Below are 24,815 nucleotides of genomic sequence, written 5' to 3'. Positions count from 1 at the left end.
GTAACAAACCTACATAAATATATATCTATATATATTTATCCACTTTCCTACCTGCTTCGGTGAGCAGAACTTTTTATTCTTTCTTTTGATACATCAGGTTGTAAAGTCATTAAGGTATTTTGAAGCAGGAGACGTGAAAAACTGAGCAATGCCTCGTCGGGACTCGAACCAAGATCTCTCGAATACGCGCCGAGTGTGCTAACAGTTACAACACGAAGACACGCAGAAAGGAGGGAGAAAATACCCCCTTTTAAAGGGCGACTGGGGATTAGGTAAACAATCGCCAAATTCTGGTGATGAAGAATCATCATCTACCACCTTTTAAATACTGTAGAGCCTTTAGGATTTTCGAAGCGGAAGATGTGAAAATTGTGTAATGGCCTCACCGGGACTCGAACCTGGACCTCTCGAATTCGCTTCGAGTGCGCTACGGTTACACCACGAAGTTATGCTGGACGGAGAGAGAAAATACTTTATATACTCCTTCTTTTAAAAGGCGACTGGTAATTAGGAGATCCAATCTCCAAATCCTGGTGGTGACGAATAGACTGTTACAGCACACTATTATAGAATTTTACAAAGCATTCCCGCGTTGAAATTTTAATGTTAAAAGCATTTTTATCTTATCTAATTAGTAAATTGATTAGTATAAGAGTTTTAATATAGATCTCTCTAAACAACGATTCGCATGCTTTAACACTAGAAAAACGGAATATTTTTACCTTACTGAAACGCCTAAAGCCATAATTTCGATGTGTTGAATACAACTAAAAATTCTAACGCACTTAACATATTTTGTAGAATTATTAGGATCTTGAAGCAAGAAACATGAAAAATGCGCAATGTCCTCGCCGGGACTCGAAACTGTACCTCCCAAATACGCCCCGAGTATTCTAACCGTTACACCAGGAAGGCATGCAGAAAGAAGGGAGAAAATACATTAGCATACTCGGCGCGTATTCGAGAGATCCAGGTTCGAGTCCCGGCGAGGGCATTGCTCATTTTTCATGTTTCCTCAATCAAAATAATAACCTAATGACTCTACAAGGTTAATACGTATACGTATGACGTCATGATTTAAATGTAACGTAATATAACAACTTTTTCACAATATCAATAAAAGAATTAACGTGGCAATAATATACCGTGATATATATAATTATCCTAACTAGAAACACGAAAGCTGCCAGCAGCAGCTATTAATTTAAAATTCTGACATTAACGCCCAATTTTCGGCATACAATGACGTCACATGCAATCGCGTGCTTTCTTCAACGTCAAAATATGACATTATATCATTATGACATCATATAATAATAGCATATTTAATTTCGGTAATGCTATTTTTCTCATATTTTGTAAAACTTAGAAATTCTTTATTAATATAACAAGCTCTACGATTTGAAAGCGAGCAGTGGCAACATTTTTCCTAATAAAGCATTTTTATCTCCAACCACTCCCGAGACTATTGCCACTCGGAAAAATGAACACGAAAATTAACGCTTTCAGAGTTTTTCTCGGCTGATTAAAGTCGTATGAAGATGAGAATGGTGAAATGGCTTCCCACAAATTTTTATAATATACTTAATGCTTGGCAAAGCTATTTTTATTTTATATTTTGTAAAACTTAGAGATCTCATAATATATTTTTTCATGATATTTTTTTCAGTACTCGAAGCAAAGTATTTTTTTTTTTTTTTTTTTTTGGTTTTAGCTAAAATCTAATGGGTTATTCACACTAATTTTAAAGTCTTAAATACTAAAACTGAGAAATTTTGGATAGTATTTGAATACAGATTTTCATTGAAACTATGTTACGGACTTCAAGTTGTTACTGTTATTGGTTATACCACTTCCGGTTGACAAATTTTACCGAAAATCTAATCAATTCTTAATATGAATTCGGAAAGCTAGATACGGAAAACGTAAATTTTTGTAAGTTTGATGTAAGAATTATCGTGGAAAAAATTGTCATACAAATACATATAAATTGTAAGATATCATTGTAAAAATAGTCAAAATGTGTACCTCATTTGTACTTACTCACTGAAGACTCCCTATCGAATTTTTGGAAAGAAAACATTACCTCCCTTACTTATGCATACAGGTTGGCGGTAGGTAAAAATACCTCGCCAATTATTCACATGAATGATTAAGTAAGATAATAATTATTTATTAATAAATATATAGAGGTATGCTTGCTAACTCTATACTCTTTTAAAAGTAAATGAGTTGGAAACTCAATAAATTAAATGAATTTAGTTATCGTCAGATGGCAACAAATAAACTTTCCTTTCAAAATTGAGAAATTTCTTACCTATTCTAAAGGAGTGATCTAGCTCAGTAGCTAGGAATTATTTTCACAAAGCGAGGCGATCTCTCAGCTCCGAGGAAGCCTTGTAAATTTTATTAAAATCAGCTTGGTTCTGACCTTTCAGAACATTACTCGGGTTATCGAACATGAAACTTCCCTCTTATCGTTCCTTACGTAGCACCAAGATTTAGAAATGGTGATAAGACGATGATGATAAACGACGCTGTTTCTTATCAGTTCATTCTTTGCAAGGCATTTTTAGGGGAAATTGATATGGTCTGACGTAGTTTGCTGCGTTAGAGTTTACAGCAAAATCAAAGAATAAAATCTTTCATAACAAATGTAAGGCTGAACATAATTGCGCAGTAACTGTAACAGACGATGCTTAATATCATCGCGGTTAATGTTATCATTCGGATATTTTCATCAAAATACCGAAGTCCCGCCCGTTTGCCCACGAAAACATGGAAAATACTGAAGGTGTTTCCCCACTTTTAGAACGACTTGTTTTGTTTGAAAAAGCCATAGCAGTTCATGTCATTTGTTTCGGAAATGCCTTAGGAGTTTCCAGAAAACTTTGTTTTTCCCGATTAGCTCATCAACACTGCATCTTCCGAGGAAAAAGCGTATATATACTTCAATTTTAAGACCAGTTCCTTGCCGGCATGCAGCCTGATATTCAACATCCACTTTAATAAGCTTCAAACTTACAATCACCGCCTCCCGGTTCGTTAAATAATAGCTGCAATGCGTGCATCAGTATACAATTATTGTATTGTGTACAATGTTTAAATATCAGTTTAAAATGCTCACGTTTAGTATACAGCATCAACAAAAGTTTAAAATGCTCACATTTCAGTATATAGCAACAACAAAAGTTTCTATTAAGCTCCTGACGCCGCGCTTCTGGGGCGCCAAGAGTTCTCGCGTTGTACAGTTGCGGATTCTGGACGATACCCGAATGGTCTAGAAATACGCCTGCTAGTAATCGGCTAGTCCTAGTAATCCACTAGTCCTAGTAATCCGCTCTCACCTGTCACTTGGTTCGTTAAAATTGGAATATAAGGCTCTTGTTAAACTAGCATATAAGTATCAAAGCAGAAGTTCTTTTATCCTGATGATGAGGGGACCTGCACCTGCTGCCCTCGAAATCGATAAAGTCTTTGTTAAAATATACGCCAAACCGAAGTTCGTTGTTTTGCTTAATTATATGATTAGATAAATGATTTTTTTGGGGAGGGGGTATATTATTGATCATCTTTTCCAAATTAATTAAAAATTCTGAAAACGCTAATTTTCGCATCCTGCAAAACTGCTCTTTTCGCTGGTCTTCATTGCTATTGCTGCGCCGAAGCACGTATTAGGTGGAATTTTAAAATTGCCATCTGTCTTTTTTAAAAAAGAAGTAGAGTCATTCTTTTATGGAATCACGCAGCCTGTTTATTCTTCCGTCTCTTTTCTCTGTTTTTTGACAGTGAAGTTTTTTATGAAATTTTCTTAAAAATTGTAGATTTAAAAAATATTCTTTTGTTTTTCGTTTAAATATGAAATATCTCCACAACTTTCACACAAAAATTTTGCTTTGGGCGCAGCCCGCTCATCTGGCGAGTTTGTCCGCAAGTTATTTATTACTTTGCTTTCATCACCACGTGACTATCAACTCATCCTCGAGAATGACTGAGTCACGCAGCGATGTCAGAACTTTTTTTACATTAGTTATTGAATTTAAAACAATGACAAAGTAAAAAAAAAAAAAAAAAAAAAAATCGGATGTGGACAACGCATGACTTCTTTGCGCTTTCCGTTAAATTATACGCATGTTTTGCTGCACTTCATTTAAACTTATTTCCTCGAATTATTCTAACTTTATTAACCGATTTCTCAAGGTAAGTCTGAAATGGCATTAAAAACTGCAGATTTTGAACTTCAATATCGCAGTCAGTTTTTATCGTATCTGGGACTCAAACATCTTGTACTCTTATTATTTCATAGGGTAAAGACTTTTAAGCTGGGTAAAGGAGGGACATATGTACAAAAGTCACAAAAAAGTCCCTTTTGAAACCATTTTACAATCCGTCTTGAATACAAGAGTACTTTATTCTATCCATACGTACAGACGTCAGGAGGGAAAAAAATCGTGCAAATCGGGAACGATCAAAATGGATATTTCCTTTGAAATATGATATCTACAACTCTTCGCAATTGCAATGCTTCTTTTACTTCATATAAGGAAATTGTAGAGTCATTAGGTTTTTGTTCGATGCGGGAGACGTGAAAAATGAGCACTGCCCTCGCCGGGACTCGAACGTGGACCTCTCGAATACGCGCCGAGAGTGCTACTGTTACACCACGAAGGCATTCAGAAAGGAGGAAGAAAATACCTTACAAAGTGAAATTCGAAATATGAATTAATAGTAACAGTATTAAACTCGGTATCCTATCCCGTCGTCGTTAGCTTGTCGTAAATTCATAATTCTTGGATCTAATTCTTTATTGCAGTGGTCTCGAACTGACAGGCCCAGGAGAAGCATGCGGCACCTGAAGCAGTTTCACGTGGTCCGCGAAACAGTTTAGTTATGCATTTGTTGCAGATACAGTGTTGCAAAAATTAAAAAAATTTACTTGCTTGAGGTCCGAATTAACAATACTTTCGTTACCAATAGACACGAATATGATTAATGCACCAGAATTATCTATAAACGGAGCTTATTAAATTACAGTATGATATAAATCTTATTCAAGGACATGAAGATACAGATTTGATTCGTGTTTGTCAAAAGCGGACCAGCGGCCGAATTGTAAAGTCCCTGAATACTGGTAGTTTAATCTGCGTTCGATTCCAGGTGAATGCCCTAGCTCCATGGGCGCTTTTATGGTTTGACGCAGATACGAGCCACATTCCCCTTTAGGTAGTCTTTCACGAAGGCATCCTTACCTTTAGATAGATAGCCTTAGCGTGATTTTTAATAATCAAATAAATCAAAACAGTATTTGCCAAAAAACAAATAAGTTTAGAAGAATGAAGAACAAGAATAAATAAGATTTTGCACTTAAAATAATCGCTTTGTTTTCGGGTATTTTTTTTTTTTTTTTTTTTTTCGGTGTTGACAGTTAATAAGAAATGAAACCGACTGCCGCGCAGGTGGAAAGTGTTTAGTGACTCTGAGTGCTATAATTAAGGGCATGGATTTGAATCAGGGAGAAGGCATGTATGTTTGTAAATGTATATTGTCTGTGCGGTATGGGGGCTCTGAAAATATACGGCAAGTCGAAAAGTCTCTCGAGACATTGTTGGTAGGGAAAGAGGGGTGGGAAACTCTAGGAACCATCCCCCGAATTATTCTCCTTCAAAAATTGGGGCGGTATTGAGGGAAGTCGTGTTATCATTTGTAGAGCTCAACGAAAGACGCAGTCTTGCACACAGTGCCAGGATAAAATTCGTGAGCTTTTCCTGATTAGGTCAGACAAATGAGATTAGTCATAGACAATAACAACAACATAGAGTTCCACACCAACCGATGAACATCTAAAATCCGCTACAAACTTCGAAACGCCATCAGATATCAGGCTGTAGTAAGAAACAGAGAAGTTTATAGCTTTTTTACATATAAACATATCTATTTTTATTTCTGCATTCTATCTATCTGCCTAAAGAGAGGGATGCCTCTGTGGAGGACTTTCTAAGAGAAATTGACTCGTACACCCATTACACATGGTGAAAACCACGAAAACGCATATGCAGCCATCCCATTCGCGGGATTTGAAACTCGAAACCGAACTACCAGTGTTCAGCGACTTTACCGCTGGTGGTTCATAAGGCTGTGTTCAGACGGCGGCGTAAAGGGCATAGAGGCGTAGTCAATACGGGAATTCCATTCACACTTGCGAGAACGAGGTTTAGGCCGTGGCCAATCAGAGAAGCTAAATTTGAACATGCGTGGATGTGTCTACAACTTTCCCGCGCTGTTCTTCGGCTCGATTGATTTCCCGTATTCGCTCTGCTTCTTTTGTGACAGCGAAATCTTCTGTAAAACGCCGCTTCGTTTTAGCTTCGCTCTGATTGGTCGACGCTTATCCCAAACTCGGCGTAAAGTTGAAAACTTTGAACCCTATGTCACGAGTCCTAAACCAGATTTTGTGACGTTGCACAGACTGGTTGCCTTGGCAACGGAGCTCGGCTTTAACCACTTATGCCCTTTACGCCCCCGTCTGAACGAAGCTTGGGAACAGGTACACTTGTGGGTTTATGTTAGGGCGTCCTTGCGCCTCAAAGAGCGATGGTCAACTTGAAAGGGTGCCGGTACCGTTGCGGAAGTTGGAGACCGTTCTCCAAGATTAAGATATTCAAACGGGCGGTCTCGGCAAGCTTGACGATGGTTGCTATTGTCATGATGTTAAATTTCAAAAAGGTGTCGGCACTCCTTAGTGAAACTTAGTGAAAGTGAACCTTTGAACCTTAGTGAAAGAAAGCCAACATGATGAGACTAACAAAGAAGTCATGTAGTGTCCAAATCAAACTTTATTTTAAGTTTAAATATGAGTAAGTTATTTAGTTATTAATTAAACAGGTTAGAATTATTTGAAAGAAATGTCAGGACACAAATTTAAAATTTAGCTGTATCAATAAATTTGAATGCCAAAGTGTAACCGGCAAAAATGTCTTCAAGATACCAAACTTTATATTTCAGACGAAAAATAAATACAAATTTGAATTTTTTCCTTTGCGTTATTATTTTTATTGCTTATGTACGTTTTAATAAATATTTAGGAAGCGAAAGTTAAAACTTCTGTAAAATATTTTTTATTTCGTAAATACTATTTTACATTTTGGAGGAAAAAAAAAAATCTGTTCCGTCAACTGTATTCAGATCGTGCTTTTTGGCCCACACGCAATTTGAGCATTCTTCGTCCTAATCGTATTTCAGTCCTCCTATTCTTCCGATTACAATCGATTGTTATAAGTATTAAAATTTTACTGTACGTGTTTGAATACAGAATACAGGAGAATACAGGATGTGGCTGATGGTTTAAGCCACAACCTCGACCTCATCGAATTTAATACAGAACCTTGATGTGACTGTTGGTTTAAGCAACAGCTGGAAATATTTTTTACGAATAAGACTCAAAATTGGGACTTTAAAGACGCGATCTGATGATAAAAAAGTTGAAATCTCAAAATGTCGTTTTTTAAAATAATAAATTATGCTTGATTTTGCGATTTCAACTATGACAAAAATAAATCACAGAAGAAAAAGAGAAATCGCAAAAGAATTTAAACACTTGTGTAAAGTAACAAAGATAACGATTAAGTTAAAAACATGAACACAAGTTTTCCAAAAATGGTTTATAATCTATAGGTATAATTATTTTTATATTATTATTATTATTTATTTTATAAATATAAACAATTTTTCAGAAACAAAAATCACACATTCTAATAAAGTTCGATTTTAATCAATGCGAAGGCTGCGCTCGATATATTAATGCAAAATTTTAATACTATATAGCATAAAATTGCATAATCTTCAAACTGTTTCTCGTTCTACAAACAGTTTTGTGTTCTTTGCACTTTTTGATTGCGTTTTCTTGTGTTCTTGCGTTTTACTTTTTATATTGCATTTGATGAATAAAAATTTATATATTTAAATAATACATTAAATAATTTCACTGTATTTTTCCTTCATTTTTATTTTACTACATGACATAACTTTGATAAAGATTAAGATTGATAATTTTTTTAATTATCAATTTTATTAACATTTTTTGTAATCATTTTGATTTGATTACGCCGATCAATTATCGGTGCATATCGACTTCCATTTGACTCCTGGATAATAATGGATCCCGTTTACAGTTTCATCGACCCTCAGGCATCAATACCGACCCCATTGGGAACCCCCTGATATACCTAATGAATGATATTTACAAGTTTAACTATGCAGAAATAATTCTTTTCTTGGAAACAATATTTACGTTAAGACACAATAACATGCCGAACAAGTATTAATTTAGAAGTCAAACAACAAAAATCAGCATTATATTTTTGTGTTAAAAAAGCGTTATGTTATGTGTTAAAAAATATTTATGTTTTTTGAAGGTTTAGTTAATGAATTAATAAATGAATTATAAAAACATTTCAAATGTTTTACGAGCTTTTCTTTTATATGAAGTACAGTTTTGCATAAAAATTAGATATCTTTGGTAAAAATACAGTGCAAAATAACTGAGTGCTTTGCCGACATTACACTTTTTTGCATCTTCTGGATGCTCGACGTACATTTATACTAGGTTCAAACAAACATATTTGTTTCTGGCAACAGTCGTGTTTTGTTTCCCTCGCTTTGGCTTACTGACAAGAAGTTAGAGAGGAATTGAAAGCCCCCTTTAATTGAAAACACGACTCATTGTAACCTTCTGCTTTTCATAAACGAGGCATTCTTCGATTTATTTACAACAGATGCTGAATAATTAAATTAAAAAAATAATATTTATTAAATGACATTTAAAAAAGAAAAGACCCCCCTTTAAAAAAACCTGAAAGGTTTCAGATGTAGAGACATTAGGTACTTTTTTTGGAAGCAGAAAAGATGATAAACTAGCAACGCCTTCTATGGGAATCGAACCGCAGACCTCTCAATTACGCGCTGAGCGTGCAGACCACTACACCACGAAGGCACGTTAAGAAGGCGGGAGAAATACCTTATATACTCCTCCTTTTAAAGGGCGACTGGGATTTTTTAGGGGACCCAATCGCCAAATCCTGGGTGAGGAGAATCATCATCCAATACCCTTTTAGTTCGGACCTCACTGTAGATATATTAGGGTTTTTTGTGTGTGGGGGGGGAAAGCAGGAAAGATGAAAAATTAGCGACGCCTTCGCCTGGAATTGAAAAATGTTTTTTTTTTCGGACAATGTTGCCACTGCTCGCTTCGAAATCGTTGAGTTTTGAACAGTAAAATCACAATATATTAAAAAACAGCATATCTTTTGAATTTCAGATATACAGTCTCGCGCGAAATAAAACATTTTTATTTCTAGCGTACAGTGTTGCCACTGCTCGCTTTGAAATTTTTGAGTTTGTTATTCAGGAATTCGTTAAAGTTTTACAAAATATAAAATAGATAAGAAAACAAATCTGAAATTAAAAAATTGAGCTTCCAGGTGCCCATGCTCGGGTAAAGGGCTAAGTTATTAAAAATTTGATATTTCTAAGTATTGTTTTTTCAAAATGCGAGAAACATGCATACATTCATGCAGATTCTTCATTATTTAATTTCATTGAATAAAATACAAGGACAAGGATGGCAACAGTTTGGAAAGTGATACCGCCATTGATAGTGATTCGACACAAAATGCCGTTTCGAGACTAATAATCCATTCGGGATTAACGTCTCTTTTAGGCTAAAAATTAAATAAATATATAAATAAACAAAATAAAAAACATTTTCTTTTGTTTCTTTAGGAGAAAGAAGTTTCTATGATATCCATTTTGACCGCTCTGTGGAATGCAATTAAACGATGTTTTTGCGTGAGATCTATACGTAAGAACAGAATAAAGGACTTTTTCTCTCCAAACGGATTATAAAATTGATTTAAAATGGGTTCAGAATAGTGAATTAAGTCCGTTTCTGCATCTTCAGTGTCTTTTTGCCGATAAAATTCGTTTTTTTAAATTGTTTTAACTGTATTTGATGTTTTATATTTTTGTATGTTTTTTCAATTTTTAAAAAGATATTTTGAGGTTCTATGTATTTTTGCCTTGCTGCGAAGTGAGAACTGAAATTGAATGAGAAATCTATCTCTAATGAAATTCGAAGAAATAAGTTTAAATGCAATGTAACAAGAATGCTTATAATTTAATATTCCATATAAAAAAGCTCATGTGGCTTCCGCATCAGACTTCTTTATTACAGATTTCAAACCTACCCGTATTTGAGAGTTAAAATATGTAGCATATTTTTGTATCCAAGACTTTTTAAATCTAGATTTCATGCATAAGAAGAGGCTTTCATAAAACTCAGTTTTAAAAGTAATCATACAAGAACGAGAATTCTGAAAATAAACTTTGTTTAAATTACATTTTACCTTACAGAATACAAATGTAAAGTTCGTATACTAACGAAAATATTCAATATTTATAAAAATTATCCTAGAAATTAAGTTTTTAAGCTTTTTATTTTAGATAACCAGTTATTTTATGTTTCGAAACTGCATTGTCACTTCTCCATGCTTTCCTGCCAGAATGCAAATTTTAGCTCGCGCTTATTTAAGTGAGGGTTTGAGATTGCTTTAGTCAGAGCGTGTTCCGCCTGCTGAAGGCCACGTCACTGTAATATTACATAGTCTACGATAGCATTCCTTTTATGGCGTTGCTTTAGTCTTGAAAGTAGTGCTGGCACTCCGGTGTAGGTTTGAACGAACTTGCGCGTTAAATATTTCTCTTGGCTAACTAAGACTTAGTTTTGATTGAAAATTCTACTTTTAGAGTTTACGCCATAAGTGCTGGCTGGTTTTGTAAGTACCAGGCGTACCTTCTGCTCGACTTATGTGAGTTCTTAATAAAAGGGTATTTTACATCCTTCTTACGTTTCTGTTTGATTAACTAGACATAGCGATAAGTCGCTTAGTTCTATTTAGGGTACCGACTTAATGTAGTATGTTACAAAAAAGAGTGAGACTCTATAAGTTCCGTGGTGTCAATTCAAAACAAGGTCCCAGGGAAAAGTTCTGCTTCACGAATTTGGTGTAAAGTCTTCTTTTGCACCAAATTCGTGTGTCTTCACAATTTTTTTTTTTTTTTTTTTCCGTCAGCGGCAGTTCTTTTTCTGAGCAATAAGCAGCCCACTGTCTGCGAAGATTCTTTTTTTTTTTTTTTTTTATGAGATTAGGAGCTATATGGCTTGCAGAAAGACGCGTCGCAATCTCAAAGGATTGAGAGTAAATCTAAGTCTTCCCACATGTTCAAAACAGTCCTAAATAGTTGAATGAAGTCATAATATTCAGAGCTTAGCCGCCCAGACGGTTTAGTGGTTAGGGGAGTAAACCGCTGAGTTGGCTTCCGACCCAGGTATAGATATATCCATGCAGAATTGGTTACCAACTCAGCGGGAGTCAACCACTAGCTGCCAGACCACAGCCCTGGGCATCCCCGGCTGAGCAGACGACATTTATAAAATGCAAAAAAGAAATATGCATGTGCATACAAGGCACTTGAAGAAGAATAAAATCAAAGTATATGTATATACATAATAGATGCCAACTCAGATACAGGTATATACACACTTACATACATATATATTCCGAAACAAATAAAAGTATACATACTTTCACTCATATTCATATATACATCTATATATATATGCGTTATCATGATAGTTAAAGTTTACATGAAGCATGCCATTGATGTACGCGTAATCCCTAGTATAAATTAGGTAATATAAATAAAAGATATAAAAATGTACAGATATATTACAGCATTCAGATACAGTACGAACTTTGTGTATGAAAACCTTTCACAGCATAAATACAAAATTACATATTGAACATACATATCACATACACTATTGCTGACATATTGAACTAGCTTATATAGACTTTTATGGCTACCTACTATCTTCCAGCGTCAGAAGAGTAATTGCTAGTACAGTAGTCAATTATTGTTTTCAGTTTCCGTTGGGCAACTCTGTTACTTTGTAGATTCTGGAAATAATTTGGTCAGAATCTGGCTCCTGGTTGCTTGAGGCTGTTAAGTGCTGTATGTGGGCAGGAGAACACAAGATGGTCTGAATGACCCTCCTCCCCACATTTACAGTTACCATTTTCTCTCAAGCCAAAGCGGCAGAGGTATGAAGGAAAGGGCCCATGACCAGTGAGGAAATACGTAATGTAATTGCTATTAGTTTGGATTGTTGTCTTGACCTTAAGGATGAGATTGTAAACACGTCTCCCTGTGGAGGCTTAATCCAAACGTTCTTGCCATATTCTTAGGAGCTGATGGAATGTTCGACTCTTTAGGTCGGAGACTGGACGAGTTTTCAGAAGCGAGCTTTCTTTTCCACTCATACGTTAAAGCTCCTCCAGAAAGTATACAGAATCCGCTTCCCGTGCCCCCTGGAGTTTTAGAGCCATCAGTGAAAACACCATTTGCAAATCCCGCGCCCTGTGTTCTATTAAAGTAGATAGTGTCCACAGGGTGGCAGGGAGCTTGCGGTATGTGATGCTCATAATCAGTATGTATATAGGCTTATCCCCAGAGACTCATGATGCGTCGTAGCCTGCTTACGTTAACCTCTGCAGCCTCTCGTTCAACTAACAAGTCCAGAGGCGGCGTGCCTGCGATAATTTGTAAGGCTGCCGTGGACGTGGTACGATAAGCCTTGCAAATGAGAAGAAGCTGGTGTGACTGTACAGAGAGTAGTGAACGTCTCATTTGGGAAGGGATGTTAGTTCCCCAAATAGCAACGGCATACAGAATAATTCTTTCCACCACTGTATTGTACCATATTCTAAGTAAGTGACATGGGATACCCTATCGTAACGAGGTTGTTGATCGCATGGAAGTAGTCAGTCTGTTGATTCTTAACTTTAAAGAGATGTGTAGTTGTCAGGAAAGCCTATTATCTATTACTACTCCCTAGGTACTTAAATTGTTTAACACATTTAATGGAGGACCCCAAGAGCATCGACGTAATGGAAAGCATCGACTGATTATGAGTGCTTGTGTTTTAGGCACCGAGATTATGAGTGGTTAGGGGAGTCGACTGAGGTACCAAAGGGTCCAGAGAAGGCATGGTTGTAACTGTCCGACCCTTCATAGGAGTAAAGGTGGCCCACCTGTTAGGTGCCTTCATAATAAAGTGGCCACCATTTCTGGCCTTAGTTGTGACCAAGCCGAAGTCGGCTGAGGGCCCGCCATTTGGAAAAACAAATATTCGGAGCCGTATCTGAATTGCCAAGAAAATAAAATGAGGCAGCAGCTCGGGGAAAATTTTTCATATTTCATTTTCTTTGTTTTGTTCGTACGTATTGAAGTTGTGCAAAAAGTAGTTAAAATGGATTCGGGAACGGTCAAAATGTATATTTCTGTTGAAGTATAATACCCGAAATCCTTTACGATTGCGATATTTCCTTTGTTTCTTACAAAGAAGTAGAAATGAAAACGATTGCAGCGGGAGCCGATGCAAAATCCTACGCAATGCGAATACTTAAGCCACAGTAATGCCATCTGTTGACCCAAATATGAAACAAAGTATTTTAGAAAATGCATTCTGGACGATTAAACGGGGAAAAAGGGAGATGCGTTTTTACATAGATAGAAAGATTGCATCCCCGCAAAAATCGTTAATCAGACTTGTCAGAATTACTTGGTCAACCAGTTCTTGTCAAAGGACTTATGAAAGTATGTCAAAGTATGGATTTTTCTCCATCGAGGTGTCAAATTTCTCCGCCGGACAGGAAAAAAAAAAAGATAAACAAAAGACTCGAAATTTTGAAATGAGGAATTTCAATGCAATTTAACTCTTACCTAGTGCTGTGATATCAGAGTGGTCTTCTTTTATTTTAAATTTCCTTACGTTCACCTGCAATAAACATTATGATAAAGGCTTATTATAAAAACTGCTGAGTAATATAGGCGGCGCCGCGAAATGTGCTGAATGATTGCATGAAACGTTGAGAAAAAACACGCTTCAAAATAGCAACTGTAATCAACTAATTTAACGTCAATACTGTTAAGTGTGTATAGGTTCGTAATGGATTGAATGCACACAGAAATTGTGAAAGCCAGACAAAATTTATGTTTGGAAAACACTTCACAGTTACGAAAACTCTTTCACATTTCCAAAAACATTTTCCACACAAAAGTATATTTGTACAATTCTTCACAGTACGACAAAGCAGAATCAGGAGTTACCACCTCAATCTGTTGAACGTTAAACGTAAGACAATTCAAAGCGCATTAAATAGTGAAAGCTCGCACGGCCATTTCTCAGTTCTCGAAACTTAACGAACTAAAAACACGAAAAGTAATGCTCTCTCCGGTCTTATGTATGGATTTTTCCCGTCTGCCAGAGAAATTTTCAGAACCTTCGATTTCTCGAAATTGCTAGAAGGCATACACAGTTACAGGGTCGGATACACATACAGTTACATAGGAATCGGACTAAAATATCAAAATATGGCAGCCAAGCTTGGCGAGTTTGGGCTATTTCTCGCCAAATTTGGTGACTAAACATTAGTTGTCATAGCCATCGCACTTTCTCCCCAATTAGGAGAGAAAGCGGTTTACCTTAATGTTAAAATGGCCTCAACGCTGTACTTCTATTTTTCGAACGATGCTTCCCATGGCTTTTCATATTACATTATACGAGATATAGTACAAATTGCATATAATTTCACTAAATTATTTGCATCTATGCAACAGTATAGATAGGAACATAGGAATACTTTCATAGTATTAGGAATATATAAAAGTTTATTTATGAACTTACAGTTCATAATGTCTATAACGCAAAAGCTCATTTATGAACTGTTCCTAACTCTTCTAGAAATTATTTGATCGATGCTGCGCCTCTCATCCTAATATTAGGAGAATACCTCTAATTATGAAAGAAATAGCAAATATAAAATTTAAAATTTAAACTATTCTGCGGAAATGTGTTTGCTCCTGAAGAAGAGGGACCTGTGCTTGATCGCCCACAGAATCCATAGAGTTGCTGAAAACTACGTCAGACTAAGGTTATTTCTTTGGTTAATTTGAAATGGTTGATTGAAATCAAAACCAAGATATCTAGTGATTTAATCTCTGACTTGGAGCCATTTCTCTGTCACTTGTAGATTTTTATAATTTTTTTTCATATTTGGAGATTTAAAAAAATAAATTTATCTATCTATATATATAAGGAAGAGCCTGCCTGCGTGTGTGTGTGTGTCTTTCGTTCGTGCTGCCCGTCAGCTAATAGAGCCAGGGTTACGAAATTTGGTACGTAGCTGCATCTAGACAAGAGCCAGTGCATCTCGAAGCAATTGTTTCAAAATTCGAATGAGTTTTTTTATTTTACGTTTTTTGATGAAATCGCATCAAATGGATAATTCTCTCTCGTTATATCAGCAACAATGGCACGCAGCCATTGTTGCTGATATATCACTGCTGCCATTGTTCCCGATATCAGCACTGTTGCCACTCGAATACATGGGGGAGATAATTCTGTGCAGTTTTTAAATTTAATGTTTCTCTTGTATACTGGACATTTATCGAGAGACAGCAACAGTAAGTTGATTAATTTATTTATTGGGATAGTTAATATTTGTATTAAGGGATATTGCTTATTTCATTGTAATTTTTTTATATGTAATACATTTTTATTGAAATTTATGGGTTATTTTTTTTTTCTTTGATAAAGCTGTTCTGCAGAGTAAAATTCTGTGCAGTTTGCAGTTCTTAAATTTAATATTTGGTCTTCCCTTTAAGCATTTTTCCGGTACATTTAAAAGTCAGGCGAAGGCTGGCCATGTAGCAGTTAGTTGTAAAATATTTTGATAATATTAATCCTAATCATTGATCAAAATCAGAGAAGCATTTTCCACGTTTTCATATAGAAACGGGCGGGATTTCGGCCATTCGATAACAATATCCAAATGATACATATTAACCACGATCACATTAAGTGGCGTTTATTGAAAATCATGCATCTGTCAAATACATTTGTCAAGCATCACATCCAGATACCCAATTTCCTTCTCACTTACGTCAATGATAAATAAGTCATGCAAATTAAAAATTAAATTATGGCCTTTTTTTTCATTTCCAGCTTGATATAATGCAAAAAACTAAAGTTTAAAACTAAAGAAGAGCAGTTTTAAAGTAAACAGGACAGACGTAACATTTAAAAAATATTTTGGCTTGAATCTTGAACCGAAACAAATAAACAATTTTTGCGATAACTAAAATAAAGCTCTTGAAACAATGCCAGCGTAACTTTCAACTCACAAACAATTCCAAAAATTAAATAGACCTAACATTCTGGTTATCGAGCTAACATGAATTTTAAGTAAATACTTAAGTTTCAATAGTTAGCTCCGATCTCAATCAGATATAAAGACGAATCTGCATTAAATTTCAATACCTTATTTTTCTTGTTAGCTTTTTAGCACATGTTTCTGAAAATTTTTAAAATATTTGCGTCCTTTCCCCCTTCCTTAATGCATTAGAGAAGGAGCTCCCATAAATTTAAAGTAGATTTGTCCAATAGGGATTGTTTCCGTTGTGCTTACATAGACAAATCCCCTCAAACTACCTGCGAAGGTCACGCCGAAACATTTTTGTTCTAATTGTGAAAATGTATGCCAGTCTAATACGATATCCGATCTATCACCGTGAAGCATACGCAAACCGACATACGGTAAATGATTTCGCGGAATCAATAGCACAATTGCGTTCTCCAATTATTTAAGGATGATTTGAGGTATAAGAGTAACACAGACAATAATAAGAAGGAGCGAGATTCGAGTTACAGGAAGTCGAAATGGAGATATTTTTATTAGATATTGCATTCATTTGTTATGTTCTTACTGTAGCCCCATCCTTCGGAATTTAAATGTTTTGCATATTTTTCTCCTGTCGAATTTGAGATGATAAAATGAGTTAAAAAACGAAAGAAGAAGAAAAAAGTACTCGAAGAAATACAGCACTTCGTATTCACAATACATAACAATAGAATTCCTAGCAGCTTTGAAATTTTTACCAGTTCTTCGTTCTATTGCATATCTTCAACGGCGTTTCACAACTTCTACTATTGTTGTTGTTGTCAATGCTCACGTGTCCGACCTATAATCAGCCCAAGTCCACAAAATTCCTCGTGGTAAGGAGCCCAAGTTTACGCTTATCGTTGAATAGACTTGAGCACCTTACAGGTGACAGTGAGATTTAGCTCAGTTCAACCTACAATTTTGTCTGAGGGTCCCCTACCATCAACCTCTCGAGAGGACTTTCGGCTTGCCGCATATTTAGAGTGCCCCCATGCCGAAAGGCAGTCAGTGACACTAAACGCTATATCGGATGGGTGGCTCCACTACTCTTATTATTTGCTTCATTAGTTACAGAATTAAAATTTTTCCTTTACTGTATTTTATTTGAAAACCGATTATTTAAAAAAATAACAATATCGCTAGAAAGCTAAATCACATAAAAAATACGCACTGTATCCAACAGACTGACAGACATTAATCGACAATGAGGATCCAATTTATAAAACTGGCAGCCAGGGAGAAAGAGTTTGTTTCATTATAGTAGATGTTACTGATGCTAATTACATTTTATGTTAAGATATTCAACATTTTTCATTCGGAAAGGTCAAAGAAAATTGAAATAAAATTCTCAAAAGAAAATCTGATAAAGAAATTTTTAAATTTTCAGAGAAAATTTGAAATAAAATTGTCATTAATTTTTATTTAAAAAAATGTATTTAAAAAATTCCTAATTGAAAAAGAAATGAATCAAAAGAAATATGAAAGACCTAAAAGGATTCAGATTTTAACGTCGCATCAGAGGGATTTTGTTAAGGGTTTTTGAGAATCGCAGATTACTTATCTGTTCTCGGATCTTCTCTGTTCTCGAATCTAACACAATATTTTTTTTGGTTGTCTTTTTAGCTTTATTAAACGTCACTTTCTTCGTACTTACGCCTCAAATTCCACAGCAAAATTACAATATATTTATAAATAGTATGTCTTTACAATTCCTGATAGAGTGTTAGGGTTCTTTTCACATCAATTGTTTTACTTCCTATCCTATCAAACATTACTGAAGTTTCATGCATATTTTCTGTATGTGGCAATAGAATTTTTTTTTTTTTTTTTTTTTTTTTTTTTTTTTTTTTGCCTTTGTAGATCAATAAAATACTTCTGGAAACTTTTAATTTGTTGACTAAATATCTCGGAAGTCTTTACAAAACTTTCATATTTTCTCGTCCCCCCCCCCTCCATAGAACTAAATTATTCTGTGTCATAAATAGACTACACCAACTCAAAATTGTTTTAAAGTCTTGATGCATTTATTTTCGCTTACTTTAAGGTTAAATGTACGCTATTATTTGTTATAATTAGTCCTTTCCGGCGATTTTCTAGGAGCCATTTCGAAACTATTTCTTCTAGGATATTCCATTTCGGTACTCCTTTACGCAGAGCACATTAATTCTTTGGAATATTAATTAACTGTGATATCATTTTTTCCACTCGCATATGTGTTTTCACTGACATGAAAACATCCTTGTTGCAGCATGGTCTCCATTTTCTTTCGCAAACTGAATGACTTTGCATTTGAAACCAAAAGCCTGTTCGTTTGGCAGGAGATAAATTTACTACTAAATGTACACTAGAGCAACTGTATTTTGACTAAAGCAAATGAGAATTATTAAAGCTTCCGATATTCACTTCAAAATCACGGTTTCAAATGATTACAGAAAGAGAAAATATCTGACTCCTAATTCAGCAATTTATTGGGTCGGGAGGTGCATTTTTACTCCAATTTATTTCCTTTCCTCAAAACCCTAGAATAACATTCTCGTGCACAGCAGCGTTGAATACAACCTTCAAGCGAATTCCCCACACACGTATTGTTCCCCTCATCGCTTGTCAGTTCAGTATGCCATAATTCGAAAGCCCAGGAAAAATATTCGAATGAACGATTTTAAAAGATAAGAGTATCGCACACGTATCTTTCAGGTTTTTTCCTAAAGAAAAGGTTGCGTGTTATACGGCGAATATACACAAAAATTTTAAATTGCAGTTTGAAATTTTAGGTGCTCTTTATATGCCGGAATATACGGAACATACTACATATTCTAGATTATTTAAGTTTTTTAATAATAGATGGAGATAATATTTGGTGGCAGCAATGTGAAAAGTGACTTTCGGACTGGCGTTTATTAACTGATATTAATTAAATTAAGTTGATTATTAAGAGAAAGTTTCAGTTCTCGAAATTTTGAGTTCAAGTTCCGAATTAGCTACGTCATCAGCGTCACGCAGTGCAGAAAGAGGCATTAGTATTTTTAGAATAGAAAGGGAGAATTGAGAGGCTATTGCTGGCTTAAATTCTAATTTTGATTTACGTATTTTTTATCTTACGTATTGAAACGTATTGAGTTAGCATTATAATAGGTTCAAGGTCGTCGATCTGAGTTTAATGTGCTTCAAGTCTGTGTAACTGAAAATTACTATTTGCACTTCCGCTTTTCGTAAGAGCATTTCATCATTCGAAAACTCAAAATTTCCGCCCAGAAGGTATAGTGGTTAGGGAAGCCTACTGCGGTACCAAAGGGCACGGGTTCGAATCCCGAAGAAGGCATGGATGTTTGTAAATATATAGCGTCTATGCGGCATGGGGGCACTCTAAATATATGGCGAGCTGAAAGTCCTCTCGTGTGGACTGGTGATAGGGTTTGGTTTGGTTGGTTTATTTAATTATGGCAAAGCACACTAGGGCTATCTGCCTAAGGGAAGGGATGCCTTTGTGGAGGACTTTCTAAGGGAAACTGGCTCGTATACACGTTACACATGGGGAAAACCCCGAAAACTCCCATGCAGCCAACCCATTCGCGGGATTTGGACTGGTGATAGGGAAGAAGGGTGGTAGACCCTCGCACTCCTCTCCGGGATACTCTTTCTAAAATCTGGTGGGGAGAATAGATGTCCAACCTCCTTGGAGCTCTAGTAACCATTCTTCCATAAAATTCATGGACAAGACGACAGCAATCGAACTCCAGATTTTGAGAACTGAAACTTTCTCTTAATAAGGAACTTAAATTGAAACCTTCTCTTGATGAGTTCCTATACTGGATAACTACGCACCTTTAGCTTCCACCTCTCTTCCCGTTAAGACGCTGTTATGTTCTGCTATCTTTCTATTACAACAGTATCAAAAATGTTAATGTTCCTGAATAGGCGCGAGTAGAGTACCAAGGAAATTTTGGCTGCATATATCAATTGAAATAAAGTTGAATATTTAATCGTACTCGGCTGCCAAGTTTCCTACGGCTAATCGTTTTTGAGTTACGTGACATACATAGTCATTCGTCACGAAAAAAATCCAGTTTTCCATCGGTTTCGGAATAAATACTCTTTTATTCTGTTCATACGTACAGACGTCACGCCAAAAATAGTCAAGAGGAATTCGGGAAGGGTCAAAATGGATATTTCCTTTGAAAAATGAGACCCGAAATTTTTCGCGATTATGTACTTCCTTTACTTCGCACAAAGAAATACAAACAAACGAAAAATGTTTAAACTTTCATTTATTTTTAATTAATTTTTTTGAAACTTTCATTTAATTTATTTTGAAACTTTCATTTATTTATAGTTCTAAAATAATCTTTGTATTTCGTACATAAATGCTACAAAATTTAAATGGTATAGAGTGCAGGCGATGCATGACAACTGGGAAAAATTCCTTCCATTTGAATTTCAAAATCAAATATATTTCAGATCAAATAATGAGATAGCTGTGTATATTTCAACCAAATACAGTTGAGTGATGCCTTGGTGTACGTCATTAGTGTATTCTATATTCTTGATATGTATGAAACGAGCATTTCCAACAAAGGAAAACTAATTAATGCGTTCTTATGAATAAAAAATTTCCTATAATTATTATTACAAGAGACGCCAATTAATGTAATTGCGGTTAATATTAGCATTCGGATATTGCTATCGAGCTGCCGAAGTCCCGCCCGTTTGGATACAAAAACATAAAACACATCGCTTATCGCGATTAACAATTCGGTTAATATGATCAAAATATCGTCGAAAAATTTTTTTACTAAATTTTACTCAATTTGTTTACTAAAATGTTTTACTAAAGTGAAGTGTACAGCGAAAGCACATATCTACATGTTCCTGGTTATATTAAATTATTTATTATTTTTCTCATCGTTTATTATTATCATTCGGCTAATATTATCAAAATAGTCATGCACAAACAAATATGTCAAAATGATAAACAAATACACCGTAGTTAAAATTACAAACTATTAATTGTACAGTAATTAAAGCTATTATTTATTATTTGTCTAACTATAAATAGTAATTATTAATTGACCAATGATTAAAATACGAACTATTATTTGTCTAACTATAAACAGTAATTATTAATTATCTAATGATTAAACATATCAATTATTATTTGTCTAATTATATATAGTCACTATTAATTATCTAACTATAACTATTCTCTATTATTTGTGCAACTATGACCGCTAACTATTTATTGCCTAACTAATTAACATTAAACTTTAAAAGAACCCTTTTGGGCGACCGTTCAAATTTGTCCCTTGCGATTTAAATAGTTAATAGTTTAACAATATTTAATTTATAGTTATAGGTATAGGATTATATTTTACGTTGATACAGTTAATATAGTTTTATAATAATTAATTTATTGTTCGATAATAGTTAATAGTTAGTTCCTGTGATCGAAATCGAACTGAGGATTTCGAAACTAACACACTTGCTAACTTTTGGCTGAACCGGGGAAAAAAAAAAAAAAAAAAAAAACAGAATTTAAAGGTATCTCAAATAAAATTATTAAATTTGTATTGCCTTTTGCACAACTATTTGTGTGAACAAGGATTTCCTTCCATGTTTTATTTAAAAAATAAGTGCAGAACAAAATTAAAAGTGGATCCTAATTTACGGTTAAAACTAAGTGAAATAAGGCCAGACATAAAGAAATTGATCTCTCTTAAACAGACCCAAATTTAACACTACATTTTAGAATTTAAGTATTATAACTTCAATTTTGATAATTAAAATGGTAACCAAATTTTATGTGTAAATATTTAATACAAATAGTCGATAAGTTGTGAAAATGGCAATATATATATATTTTTAAATATTTCTATTGAGAATTTGAAAAATAATTATTGCAAAATGTTGTGACGGAAGTTTTTCAATTTTTGTTTACATGGTACGCGTTAGTCTAAAGGTTGAGAACCGCTGCTGTAAACGATTAAGAATTTTTATTTTGAGAATTATTAGACATTAAATAGATTTGATACAGTTAATAGTTAATAATTTAAATACTATCAATAGTTAATAGTATTAATATTAGGGGTGTATCATGGGTTCAATAATTTCCAGAAATGTTATCAAGAGTTCACGAATAAACTTTTGCAGTCTGTATGAACAGTTCATAAACAAATGTTTCCAGTTTAGCAATAAAAATTCTGTTAAAGTGCATATTTATATGTTTCTTTCAGCATTTATATTAAATAAGGTAAATTCCATTGCTGTTTTGAATGATACTTTTCTCATCGTTTAATATGACCATTCGACTAATGCTACCAAAATAGGGGTGTATAAACTTGATCACCTACTATAACCAGCGCCAAATTTACGTATAAGCTACAAAAACTATAGATTAGCGTCCTTTCTCTCTTGGGGGCCCCCCAAAATTGCTCCATATTCCTTATAAAGGGATCCATATTTCAATTAACTTAAGACCTCATGAAGTCTAAATCCAGCTCTGACTGTAGCTAATAATAGCATTTTTAGTGCTGTAAAATCTTACCTTGCAGACAATAGCGAATCCGCAGTGGTACAGACGCACTCCAGAAGATTTTGCGAAGTGTGTCGAACAAGCAGATAGCAGTAACTATTCGTTCACAGACGACTAGCGAAAAAAGCAACAGACCTTCGAATAGTGACAATATAAAACTCAACGAAAGATAATAGACAGTACAAGCGGTGAAAGGTACGCGTGTTTGCAGAAGCCATTCTAATCCTGAGAACTGAGTTGAAAACAAAACCTGTTAAATTTACTTTTGTCATTTCCTTCTGGAGGGGAGGGGGACGCAGAAATAAATTTCTTTTTTCAAAAGTTGAGAAATCACCAAGATATTGAATATTTTATTTTATTTATTTTTTATTTATTATTTTTTGTTTTTAGAACGTGATTTTGAAACGATGATGCAGTTTAGTAACTCGTTAGAATTTCTTCACATATTTTTCTCCCTTTTACTTCCTCCTACGAAGTAAACGAAGTATTTTAATCGTGAATAATTTCGTGTACCATATTTCAACGAAAATATCCGTTTTGACCGCTCGCTATTCCATTTGGACAATTTTTTTTCTGCGTGATGTCTGTAAGTATGGATACAATAAACCCGATAACGATAAAAACGAATTCTGCAAAAACGGATTGTAAAATGGAATTTTTTGAGATGTTTGTATGCACGTACGTATGTATCTCGCATAACTCAAAAACTATTAGCCGTAGAATATTGAAATTTTATATATGAATAGCATCTAGTTGTGTAATTCCCTTTTATAATTCAATCATCATAAGAATATAAAGAATATGTAAGAATATAAAGAATATGTAAAAGAATAAATTAGCAACGTAAATTTCCATTCTCAATTCTAAAAATAATAACCCCTCTCTGCACTGCGTCATTTCAAGAAAAATCTACGCCGTATGATTCTTACGTAATTATGACGATGTAAATGGAACTTAAACTCAATCAGCCAATAGTCATTTTTAGAGCAATATTAACTATCCAATCAAAATGCTTTGAGAACCAAAACTAAGTCAGTCTGACTTGAGATTTCATCCTGAACATTACGCACTCGTTTTCCAAGCTTTTGCCTAGCTACACTGCTGTCTGTCTGCGCTGCTTTCTTGCTACAAAATTATCAAAAATGTAAGCCTTTTGGACAGCACATTTAATGTGCCGACTTGTGTGTAGCCGCAACATGTTATCGAAAATAAAACTGAAGATTTAATCAGTCTTCGCCTCCAAATTCCTGCTCCTGAATATATTACATACCCATAGATACCCATCTCCCTTACAGAGCTTAAAAGTCCTTAACCGCCTTTATTTTCGAAATCCTTAGTCGTAGTTATGTACTTCTAGTTACAGAAGTGCTTTAAATAAAGGAAATATTCATGTGTTGGCAATGTCAAATTTTAAAAAAATAATTTTTTTTTCAAATAACGAAATTTAAACTTTGAATGCAGACTCCCGTTCCTATACTTATATTTGGGGAAGTTTTATACTCGTTATGAAATATTCGATTTATACGCGTTATATTTTATTTTAAAAAAACAAGAAGTTTGACTCCCGTACGAAAAGAAATTGACCGGAATATTTCATTTTAAAATTTGCAATTCTGATGTCATTTTCAACTTGCTTCGTGGGATCCATGAATTTAGGATAATTTGAGGAAATAAGTTCGTGATTACAAAATGAAAAGTGGTCATGGGTAAACTACAAGCAATTAATTATCATACTTTTTGAAAGAAAACTTCTGGAATTATTATACTTTTTGAAATTTATTATACTTTTTAAAATTTTTTATAAAAATTTATTATTATACTTTTTGAAAGAAACCTACATTTCAATAAGAATACCCAGTAATATTAGCATTACAATAGCTGATAAATTATTTTCCTTTCTAGTTCCTTGTGACTTATAATCTCGCCAGTTATTGTCTCTGCTACTCCCT

The 24,815-nt window shown here is 34.5% G+C and overlaps 1 protein-coding gene across 2 annotated transcripts in view; it reads right to left on the bottom strand.

Moving 5' to 3' along the window:
* Window positions 1-23,029, bottom strand: part of eas (ethanolamine kinase 1) — a 120,553-nt gene extending 97,524 nt beyond the window's left edge. The window contains exon 1 of one of the 2 annotated variants that reach the window (XM_085819960.1): window positions 22,879-23,029. The gene's annotated coding sequence lies outside the window, so the exon portion shown is untranslated. Of the gene's footprint in view, window positions 1-2,317; window positions 2,464-22,878 lie in introns of those variants that run through there. The other variant, XM_085819958.1, reaches the window with a different exon arrangement.
* Between the last annotated feature and the right edge of the window lie 1,786 nt (window positions 23,030-24,815).

The sequence above is a fragment of the Stegodyphus dumicola genome, chromosome 7 (assembly GCF_044657685.1).
Source record: "Stegodyphus dumicola isolate Sdum_Otavi_A_Nest chromosome 7, ASM4465768v1".
In the NCBI taxonomy this organism is placed as follows: Eukaryota; Metazoa; Arthropoda; class Arachnida; order Araneae; family Eresidae; genus Stegodyphus; species Stegodyphus dumicola.
The sequence above is the reverse complement of the archived record's forward strand: the minus strand, read 5'-3'. Positions and strand labels throughout refer to the sequence as shown.